This window comes from Cebus imitator, unplaced genomic scaffold (assembly GCF_001604975.1).
Source record: "Cebus imitator isolate Cc_AM_T3 unplaced genomic scaffold, Cebus_imitator-1.0 Scaffold364, whole genome shotgun sequence".
Classification (NCBI taxonomy): domain Eukaryota; kingdom Metazoa; phylum Chordata; class Mammalia; order Primates; family Cebidae; genus Cebus; species Cebus imitator.
In genome coordinates, this window is record NW_016107679.1 from 1,342,865 (window position 1) to 1,354,550 (window position 11,686).

The 11,686-nt window shown below is 46.5% G+C and overlaps 1 long non-coding RNA gene across 2 annotated transcripts in view; it reads left to right on the top strand.

Annotated features, from left to right (window-relative positions):
- Positions 1-2,350: 2,350 nt before the first annotated feature.
- Positions 2,351-11,686, top strand: part of LOC108288093 — an 18,244-nt gene continuing 8,908 nt past the window's right edge. For both annotated transcript variants that reach the window (XR_005196631.1, XR_005196630.1), the window contains exons 1-3: positions 2,351-2,462; positions 4,728-4,972; positions 8,061-8,193. This is a non-coding gene — a long non-coding RNA (uncharacterized LOC108288093). The remainder of the gene's footprint in view (positions 2,463-4,727; positions 4,973-8,060; positions 8,194-11,686) is intronic.

An 11,686-nucleotide genomic window follows, 5' to 3' on the forward strand; every position in this document is an offset into this window, starting at 1 on the left:
GGGCAGTAAGAGTGAAACTCTGTCTCAAAAAAAAAAAAAAAAGAAAAGAAAAAAACTAAACAACTGTTAAATAGTAGAGCTAAGTCTGAAGCATAGGCCTCCAGACTTCCAGTCCAGTTCCCTTTTGCACTAACAGTACAGAAGACTACTTAAAAAAGCAGATCCTGCCCAGTGTGGTGGCATGTGCCTCTAGTCCCCAGCTACTCCAGGGAGCAGCTGAGGCCAAAGGATCTGAGCCTTGGAGTTGGAGACCAGCTTGGGCAACATAGCCACCCCACCTACTAAAAAGAAAAAAGAGAGAGAAGCTGATTCTGATTCTGTGTGACTTTGAGCAAATTACTTATTTCATAGTGAGCCAGTAAGTTCATCTGTAATATGGGACTATTCACTGGGTAATAACTTCACTGAGGATAATAGGTGCTAAAACCTGTAGAGCACTTAGAACAGTGCTTGACAAATACTAAGTTCTGTATAAATGTTGGCAATTCTACATTGCTTTAACTTCTGAGATGGAAGCTTTATATTGTATACCTTATTAGTAATATACTCAAGGACACATGTAGGGCGTATTTCAGAAGTTTTGTGGATATTGAAAGAATAGAGGGCAAACCATATTTTTGACTCTCAATATTCCCATATTTTTGGCTTCATTATATTCCCACAATGTACTTCCAACCAAGTAAACATGTCAAAACTGTGCTAAGAATACTTTCCTGGGATCAGACACCACTGAGATAACTGGTTATTGAAGAAGCTGAAATCAGCTGGCACAATGGCTCATGATAGTATCCCAGCACTTTGGGAGGCTGAGGAGGGTGGGTCACCTGAGGTCAGGAGTTCAAGACTAGTCTGACCAACATGGTGAAACCCTGTCTCTACTAAATACAAAATATTAGCCGGGTGTGGCGGCACATGCCTGTAATCCCAGGTACTTGGGAGGCTGAGGCAGGAGAATCACTTGGACCTGAAAGACTGAGGTTTCAGTGAGCTGAGATTATGCCACTGCACTCCAGCCTGGACAACAAGAGCAAAACTCTGTCTCAAAAAAAAAAAAAAAAAAAAAAAAAAAAAAAAAAACAAAAAAAAAAAAACAAAAAAAAAAAAAAAAAAAAAAAAAAAAAAAAAAAAAAACTGTCTCAAAAAAAAAAAAAAAAGCTGAAATCAAGAATACTGGAGTATTAAAACAGGACACACATAAATCAAAGTGTAACATAATTTTAAACAAAAACTAAGCAATTAGTCTCAGACCAAATCCGTTAATGAGTATGTGGAGTCACCTAACATTTTAGTATAAAAGATGTTAGATAAAAGCCCCAATGACCAGACTGCAACACTGCAAATTGTTTAAAGAAGTGTTTTGAGGATGAGCAAGGTGGCTCAAGCCTGAAATCCCAACATTTTGGGAGGCCGAGGTGGGGGGATCACTTGAGGCCAGGAGTTGAAGACCAGCCTGGACATGGCAAAACCCTGTCTCTACTAAAAAATGCAAAAATTAGCTGGGCGTGGTGGCACATGCCTATAATCCCAGCCACTCAGGAGGCTGAGGCACGAAAATCACTTGGACCCGGGAGGCGGAGGTTGCAGTGAGCCTGAGATGGCGCAACTGCACTCCAGCCTAGGTGACAGAGCAAGATTCCGTTTCAAATAAATAAATATATAAGCAAGCCGAAGGTCTTCAGTGCACCTCGGACCGGCGGAGCTTAATGCTCAGCTACACAGCTTGCTCAGAGCCCCGTCCAGGCGTCCCCATCTAAAGGCTCCACCTGCGCAGAGTGGGATGTTCTCCTGCGCTATAGTGCACAGAAAATGAGGAGTTTTGCAAACAAACGCAGCCACTGCCCCAAGGTCTCGGGTAACCGATTGGTAAAACCTAGGTCTTCCCACTTAGGGAAGATGACCCAAGAGCGAGAAGGCGAAACAAAAGGCCGCCGGGCCCGTGGAGCCTGGAGCTCAGACGTCGCCCCATGCTCGGCGCCTGAGGGACGGCTCAGTGGGACTCCCGGAGCCCGGATGCGCGTGGGGACTCGGTGCAGTCCAGCCGCACGGCCCCGCGTCCCACGGTTCCCTTCACGTCCGTTCCTTCGTTTCCCCACCTTGGGAGGGCCAGGACTTCCCAGGCTTTAGTGGTCAGGAAGCTGCGAGAAGGTGGCACTTGCTTAGGTGAAGCGCGGAACACAGCTTTGAAGGGAGGCACGTGACTGGAGCCTTTCTGGCCATGGACGATCACCCGGCTCCAGGCGCCCGCTCGCCCCAGCGGTTGACGGTCACGTGATACGCCCCAGTGCGCCGTTCCTGCAGCGTGTCATGTGACGCACAGAGAACGCAGCTTCCTGAGGACCGTTTTTTTCCTAACTGACAGAAGTAATGTGGCGGTTCACGCTCTCATTGCCTGTATAGGCTGATGGCCCACTCCCCGGTTTAGCCGAGCTCCTTACCTGTCCAGCCAGAAAGTTGCCATTGGGGTAAGGTGGATGGCGTGGGGTAAGAGGGAAGGGCCTTAGCACGGTTTCTGAACACTTCCTCCTCGGATTCTGGAGGCCGTAGCTAGGGAAAGCAAGGGCCAGTAGGGCAGTTTCCTCTTGTGTCCCCCATTCTTGTTGAGACTGTGTGAGACTGTGGGTATGGTGGGGTGAGCCTCTGGCTGACCTGTGTCCCTCCTGCCAAGACTTTTTCTTGCCTGCTCAACGGGTGAATTTGCTCACTTGGTGGGTGGCAGTCCAGTGACCATAACCAAGGATTTTTTTTTAAAAAAAAAACGAGTCCCGCTCTGTCACCCAGGCTGGAGTGCAGTGGCACAACCTCAGCTCACTGCAACCTCTGCCTCCAGGGTTAAAGCGATTCTCTTGCCTCAGCCCCCCGAGTAGCTGGGACTACAGGCACACGCCACCACTCCTGGCTAATTTTTTGTATTTTTAGTACAGATGGGGTTTCACCGTCTTAGCCAGGATGGTCTCCATCTGACCTTGTGATCTGTCCACCTCAGTCTCCCAAAGTGCTGGTATTACAGGCGTGAGCGCCTGGCTGACAAGGGGATGTTATTACTTGCAACAAATAAGGAAAACACTGGGGATAATTACAAAAGCAGTGAGTCCCTGAACAAAGGTGAAACAGTGCTTTCATTAGGCCAAGTGGTTTGTAGAGGTGGAACAAAGGCTGTGCAGATACAGTTTTTCATCATGTTTCCACATACCTCCCATGCATAGAAAATGTCAAATAAGGCCGGGCATGGTGCTCAAGCCTGTAATCCCAGCACTTTGGGAGGCCCAGGTGGGTGAATCACCTACGGTTGGGAGTTCGAGACCAGCCTGACCAACATGGTGAAGCTCCATCTCTACTAAAAATACAAAATTAGGGCCAGGCGTGGTGGCTCACACCTGTAATCCCAGCACTTTGGGAGGCCAAGAAGCGGGGCAGATTACTTGAGGTCGGGAGTTTGAGACCAGCCTGACCAACATGGAGAAACCCTGTCTCTACTAAAAAAAAATAAAATTAGCCAGGCATGGTGGTGCCTGCCTATAATCCTGGCTACTCAGGAGGCTGAGGCAGGAGAAACGCTCGAACCCGAGAGGTAGAGGTTGCAGTGAGCTGAGATTGCACCATTGCACTCCAGCCTGGGCAATAAGAGGGAAACTCCATCACAAAACAACAAGAACAACAAAAAAATTAGCTGGGCGTGGTGGCACATGCCTGTAATCCCAGCTACTTGGGAGTCTGAGGCAGGAGAATCACTTGAACCTGGAAGGCAGAGGTTGTGGTGAGCCAAGATTGCACCATTGCCCTCCAGCCTGGGCAACGAGAGTGAAACTCAGTCTCAAAAAAGAAAAAAAGAAAATGGCAAATAGATGGGACACAGTGGCTCACACCTGTAATCCTAGTACTTTGGTAGAGTAATGAGGGAGGGTTGATAGAGTCCAGGAGTCCATAACCAGCCCAAGCAACACAGGGAGACCCAGTTTATTTTTTAAAAAAGAGAAAGAAAATGGTGAAAAAGAAGCTCCTCCCTGTCAGACTGGGCAGGGAACCCCTCTTAGGGGCTTGCTGAGTACCTAAGCACAGAAATAAGTCTTGAGTTTTTTAAAGGGAAATTACCAGCACGTAGCTAGCCCTGAGAGTAAATAAGTGACACAATACAAAAGTAATAGTAGCTTAAAATGATAGCCAAGGAAGTTAAAGTCATGGAATATTTGGTTTTCTGTAGAAGATGAAAGATAACCTTTTTTTTTCCTGTTTTATTTATTTATTTATTTTTTATTATTTTTAAAGATGGGGTTTCACCATATTGGTCAGTCTGGTCTCGAACTCTGAACCTCAGGTGATCCGCCCGCCTCGGCCTCCCAAAGTACTGGGATTACAGGCGTGAGCCACCGTGCCAGGCCAAAATGAAAGATAACTTTTTAGGCCGGGCGCGGTGGCTCAAGCCTGTAATCCCAGCACTTTGGGAGGCCGAGGCGGGTGGATCACAAGGTCAAGAGATCGAGACCATGCTGGTCAACACAGTGAAACCCCGTCTCTACTAAAAATACAAAAAATTAGCTGGGCATGGTGGTGTGTGCCTGTAATCCCAGCTACTCAGGAGGCTGAGGCAGGAGAATTGCCTGAACCCGGGAGGCGGAGGTTGCGGTGAGCCAAGATCGCGCCATTGCACTCCAGCCTGGGTAACATGAGTGAAACTCCGTCTCAAAAAAAAAAAAAAAAAGAAAGATAACTTTTTAACATATGTCTCTCAGTTGTTTTTCAGAAACCTGGACCCCCGCTGAATGGATCTGCTAGCATCTAGACCTCAGAGAAGGGGGAACTGAAGACTGAACTCTGACCACTGTTCTTTGTCGAAAATTTCTTCCTGAGGGGCCTGGAGGGAGTAACATCCAGGATCCTGAGCTAACATTGTTTTCTGCTGACCTGAAAATTTAAACTAAGCTTCTCTTTCTTAACCCATTGCAAATCAGAAAAATCTTTGAATCTACCTATAACTGTAAGGCTTTATTTCAAGATAGCCTGCCTTTTTAGGCCAAAACCAAAATGTGACCTCCAGCTATTGATTTATAATTTTGCCTATAACTTTGGCTTTCCTGAAGTTTACCCCTGCCTTTAAAAAAACAAAACAAAATAAAAACTTACCTGCAAGGCATCAGGGAGGTCAGGATTTGAGCATGAGCTGCCTGGTCCTCCTTGCTTTCCATCTTTGTAAATAAATACCTTTAGCTGGGCATGATGGCTCACACCTCTCATCCCAGCACCTTTGGAGGCCAAGGTGGGAGGTTTGCTCCATCCCAGGAGTTGGAGACAAAGAGCAAAATGCTGAAACCCTGTCTCTACATTGTAAAGTTTAAAAGTTAGCTGGGCATGATGGTGCACTCCCATAGTTCCAGCTACTTGAGGAGGCTGAGACAGAGGGATTGCTTGAGCCTAAGAAGTTGAGGCTGCAGTGAGCCATGATCGTGCTACTGCATTCCACTGGGCAGCAGAAGGAGACCCTGTCTCAAAACAAAACATTAAAAAATAACAAAGCCAGGTGCAGTGGCTCACACCTGTAATCCCAGCACTTTGGGCAGGCGGATCACTTGAAGCTAGGAGTTTGTGACTAGCCTGGCCAACGTGGTGATACCCTGTCTCTACTAAAAATACAAAAATTAGCCCCAGGCGTAGTGGCTGGCAACTCTCATCTCAGCTACTTGGGAGGCTGAGGCAGGAGAATTGCTTGAACCCAGGAGGCTGAGGTTGAAGTAAGTCAAGGTGGCACCACTGCATTCCAGCCTGGGTGACACAGCAAAACTTCATCTCCAAAAATAACAAAAAATAAATACATGCCTTCCTTTCTAGTGCTGCACAACCTCACTGTGTCAGGCAGGTGAGCAGATCCCAGTTAGGTTCTATAGCACCTGGGTAAGGGTTTTTAGTATGGTAATAAGAGTTAGCCAAAGTTTGTATCCATCATAGGCATCTCTGGATCCAGCCAGTTTTTGTTTTGCTAGGGCAGGGCTTCCTGGAACTTTTTGAAATAACACTCAAGGTTCAGCTGTTTTAAGTGGTTTTTTTTTTTTTTTTTTATGTTGTATACCCAAAAACCTGGGCACTGTAAACCAGGGGCCACGAGTTACAGTATTTTCACGTTGTGTATCCCAAAACCTGAAAACCCGGGAACCCTGGATTATAGTACTTCCTGGTAGGTGATTTTTTTTTTTTTTTTTGACAGAGTCTCTGTCGCCCAGGCTGGAGTGCAGTGGCACAATCTTGGCTCACTGCAACCTCTGCCTCCCTGGTTCAAGCAATTCCCTGCGTCAACTTCCCCAGTAGCTGGAATTACAAGTGCCTTCCACCACTCCCAGCTAATTTTTGTATTTTTAGTAGAGATGGGGTGTCACCAGGTTGGCCAGGCTGGTCTTGAACTCCTGACCTCGTGATCTGCCCTGCTTGGCCTCCCAAAGTGCTAGGATTACAGGCGTGAGCCACCGCACCCAGCCCTGGCAGGTGATCTTACCCACTCACATCATCTAGTCAATTTGAACCACCTTCTCAACTGTGAGAGCTCATTTATGAGGGCCTAAATACTCTTCCACTCCCTTTTCTGCTGGCACCCCTCAGGCTGATGAAAATACTTAGGTCTTTAAAGCCGACTGGAAATGCCGAGTCAAAATCAAATTGGAATATTTAAAGTATATTCAAAAATATTTCAGCAATGCAGACAATTGTGAGTAATGAAGCTGTTAGTAATGTATGGCTTGATACTGTATACAACAAACAAATTTAATATGTACCAGTTATTTTTTTCTTATTTATTTATTTTGAGATGGAGTTACACTGTTGTCATCCAGGCTGGAGTGCAATGGCGCGCAACCTCCAACTCCTGGGTTCAAGCGATTCTCCTGCTTCAGCCTTTCGAGAAGCTGGGATTACAGACATGTACCACCACACCCGGCTAATTTTTGTATTTTTAGTAGAGATGGGGTTTCACCATGTTGGCCATGCTGGTCGCAAACTCATGACTTCAGGTGATCCACCCATCTCTGCTTCCCAAAGTGCTGGGATTACAGGCATGAGCCACTGCAACTGGTCCTTTTTTTCTTATTTTTCATTACCAACAGTTTGCCCTGACAGATGTGCCAGTGATTTTTGACAAGTATGCAGTCACAGTTATTGGTGAGAGCCATATAATCTTGCACTTTTCAGTCTTGCAAGGCAAAAAGATTATGACAGAATGACCCAATAAGATGATACAATCAGATGTATTCATGTTTTTTGGGTTTTTTTTTTTTCTTTGAGACAGAGTCTTTTTTTTTTTTTTTTTGAGACGGAGTTTCGCTCTTGTTACCCAGGCTGGAGTGCAATGGCGCGATCTCGGCTCACCGCAACCTCCGCCTCCTGGGTTCAGGCAATTCTCCTGCCTCAGCCTCCTGAGTAGCTGGGATTACAGGCACGCACCACCATGCCCAGCTAATGTTTTGTATTTTTTTAGTAGAGACGGGGTTTCACCATGTTGACCAGGATGGTCTCGATCTCTTGACCTCGATGGTCTCGATCTCTTGACCTCGTGATCCACCCGCCTCGGCCTCCCAAAGTGCTGGGATTACAGGCTTGAGCCACCGCGCCCGGCGAGACAGAGTCTTGCTCTGTTGCCCAGACTGGAGTGTAGTGGCACGATCTCAGCTCACTGCAACCTCCGCCTCCCAGGTTCAAGCGATTTTCCTGCCTTAGCTTCTCCAGTAGCTGGGATTACAGCTGTCTGCCAGCATTCCCAGCTAATTTTTGTATTTTTGGTCAAGACGGGATTTCACCATGCTGGCCAGGCTGGTCTTGAAATCCCGACCTCAGGCAATCCGCCTACCTTGACCTCCCAAAGTGCTGAGATTACAGGTGTGAGCCACAACGTCCAGCCAGATGTATTAATATTTATGGTTTATCTTCTTGTGGTCTTCTATTTGAAAATGTGAAAAGTGGGTACCCAAGATAATTCACCATTTTGAAAACTCATTGTTTCTTGGAACACAAATTGATCTCAGAAGTATAACCCTGTACTACTGAGAAACTTAACCAAGGACAAACACAAGCCCCTCACTTCACAGATGGCTGACATGATGGTCTGTGACCTGAAGGTTGTCAAATAGTGGAGTGTCGTGATTCACATGGAAGAGGCTAAAAGATGTTTGGTGAAGCACTATGGGCGGCCCTGGAAGAGGACTGAAGATGCAGCTTCAGGTGAGTGCTGCTCCGAACATAATCCAGGGCACTTTCTGCACAGTTGGTGGTTCTGTCACACTAAAAGCAATGTTATTTTTTAAATTATCTTTTTAGAATCAAGGTCTCTGTTGCCCAGGCTGGAGGGCAGTGGTGCAATTACACTTCACTACAGCCTCAACATCCCAGGCTCAAGTGATTCTCCCACCCTAGTCTTCCAAGTAGCTGGAATTACCACTGCATGCCACCACACCTGGCTTATTTTTTATTTTATTTTAATTTTTTTAATTTTTATTTTTAATTTTTTTTTTTTTGAGACGGAGTTTCGCTCTTGTTACCCAGGCTGGAGTGCAATGGTGCGATCTCGGCTCACCGCAACCTCTGCCTCCTGGGTTCAGGCAATTCTCCTGCCTCAGCCTCCTGAGTAGCTGGGATTACAGGCACGCGCCACCATGCCCAGCTAATTTTTTGTATTTTTAGTAGAGACGGGGTTTCACCATGTTGACCAGGATGGTCTTGATCTCTTGACCTTGTGATCCACCCGCCTCGGCCTCCCAAAGTGCTGGGATTACAGGCTTGAGCCACCGCGCCCGGCCTAATTTTTATTTTTTTAAAGATGAGGTTTCACCATGTTGGTCAGGCTGGTCTTGAACTCCCGACCTCAGGTGATCCACCTGTCTTGGCCTCCAAAGTGCTTGGATTACAGGCGTGAGCCACCGCGCCCGGCTATTTTTTATTTTTAAATTTTATTTTATTTTTTGAGATGGAGTCTTGCTCTGTGACCCAGGCTGCAGTGCAGTGGCACAGTCTTGGCTCACTGCAACCTCTGCTTCCCGAGTTCAAGCAATTCTCCTGCCTCAGCTTCCCTAGCAGCTGGGATTACAGGCTCACGCCACCATGCCCGGCTAATTTTTGTATTTTTTTAGTAGAGATGGGGTTTCACTGTGTTGGCTAGGCTAGTCTCGAACTCCTGGCCTTGTGATCTGCCCACTTCAGCCTCCGAAAGTGTTGGGATTACAGGCGTGAGCCACCATACCTGGCCTAAATTTTAAATTAAAACACATTTTTTTTGGAGATGGAGTCTAGCTCTGTTGCCCAGGCTGGAGTGCAGTGGCACAATCTCGGCTCATTTCAACCTCTGCCTCCTGGGTTCAAGCGATTCTCCTGCCTTAGCCTCCCAAGTAGCTGGGACTACAGGCACCCATCACCATGCGGAGCTAATTTTTTTACTTTTAGTAGAGATGGGGTTTCACTGTGATGGCCAAGGTGGTCTTGAACACCTGACCTCGTCATTCCTCATCTCAGCCTCCCAAAGTGCTGGGATTACAGGCATGAGCCACCACGCCCGGCTAATTTTTTTATTTTCTATTTTTTGAGACAGAGTCTCTCTGTCTCTTGACCACGACAGAGTACAGTGGTGAGATCTCAGCTCACTGCAATCTTCACCTCCCAGGTTCAAGAGAATCTCATGCCTCAGCCTCCTAAGTAGCTGGGACCACAGGCCCATGCCACCACGCCTGACTAATTTTTGTGTTTTTAATAGAGACAGGGTTTCCCTATGTTGGCCAGGCTGGTCTCCAACTCCTGGCCTCAATCTGTCTGTTTGTCTGGGCCACCCAGAGTGCTGGTTTTCCAGGTATGAGCCACCATTCCCGGCCACTCGGGAAGCTGAGGCAGATGAATCGCTTGAACCCGGGAAGCAGAGGTTGCTGTGAGCTGAGATCATACCGCTACACTCCAGCCTGGGGGACAGAGTGAGACTATGTCTCAAAAAAATAAAATAACCTAAAAACTAAAAAGCAAAACAAAAAAAATTGGGGACTATGTGGATAGATTTACTACACCAAAGCGCTCAAAGAACTGATGCCTCTTATAAGGGAAAGGACTGCATGTTTCTGATGAAGCTACCATGACCTGCCAGATTTCCAACTCCTGCCAAAATTGATCTCTTTGTCTGTGGTAGAAGAGGCCATACCATTGTGGCCCTTGAAACTTACTGTATTATGTGTTTTTCAGTGAACAGTTAACATACCCAAATGGTTGTAACTGACACTGCTGAATATATTGTGGGAACAGAAGTGTTAAGTCTGTATAACACTTCTTTTGATTGTAAGGAACGTTCCCAGTGGGGAAATGCCGTTATTAAAATGTGATTGGGGGGATGAATATGGAATAAGAGCCTACCTTCTTACTAGTAAAACAGTACAAGATGCCAAGGGGAAGGGAGGAGAGGGGATGATGTCACTATACTCATGTAGGAACTAGAAGGAAGAGGAGTGCTTAAGGAAACTACCCAGTAGGCTGTACAGACTGACCTCTCATTTGGAACAGTTCTAATGAGCCGTTTGAGCTACAAATGACAGTGACTGACAGGCTGCCTGGAGTCTGTGGCACTATGCAGTAAGTACCATACAGGCTTTTGGGCACAGCATTTGCCTGACACCTCTGCCTGGTATACTCCATTTAAGCAGCAATTATTTGCTTGTTAGTGAGTGCTTTTGGACACTTAGAAGCTAACTAAGCATCAACAGGTATTGTTATATACATGTCCATTCTTTTTTTTTTTTTTTTTTGAGACAGAGTCTTGCTCTGTCACCCAGGCTGGAGTGCAGTGGCTCGATCTTGGCTCACTGCAACCTCTGCCTCCCAGGTTTAAGGGATTCTCCTGCCTCAGCCTCTCAAGTAGCTGGGATTACAGGTATGTGCCACCACACCCGGCTAATTTTTGTATTTTTAGTAGAGATGGGGTATCGTCATGTTGACTAGGCTGGTCTTGAACTCCTGACCTCAGGTGATTCGTCTGCCTTGGCCTCCCAAAGTGTTGGGATTACAGGAGTGAGCCACTGCACCTGGCCTGACATGTCCATTCTTGGATGGATCAAAAATGAAAACATTAAAAAAAAAAAAATTAAAACATCAGCAAAGGAGGTAATGCTTAGCAAGCATGCATTCTTTAATGGAAATGGTATATTGAAGAAAGAAGTAAACTGGGTGTATTTCTTATCACCACTGTTACAAATTTAGTGACTTAAAACATAACTTTATTGTCCTGCAGTTCTAAAAGACGTGCAAAATGGGTTTCAGTGGGCTGAAATCAAGTTGTTGGCAGGACGGCACTCCCTCCAGAGGCTCTTGGATAGGATCCATTTCCTTGCCTTTTCCAGTTTCTGGAGGCTGTCCTCATTCCTTGGCTCATCACACCTTCCTCACATTGTTTCAATCTCTTGCTTCCATCATCGCAATACCAACTTCCTCTTCTGGAGTCAAATCTCCCTCTGCCTCTTGTTTTAAAAAATCTAATGTGGGCCGGGCGCGGTGGCTCAAGCCTGTAATCCCAGCACTTTGGGAGGCCGAGGCGGGTGGATCACGAGGTCAAGAGATCGAGGCCATCCTGGTCAACACAGTGAAACCCCATCTCTACTAAAAATACAAAAAACATTAACTGGGCATGGTGGCGCGTGCCTGTAATCCCAGCTACTCAGGAGGTTGAGGCAGGAGAATTGCCTGAACCCAG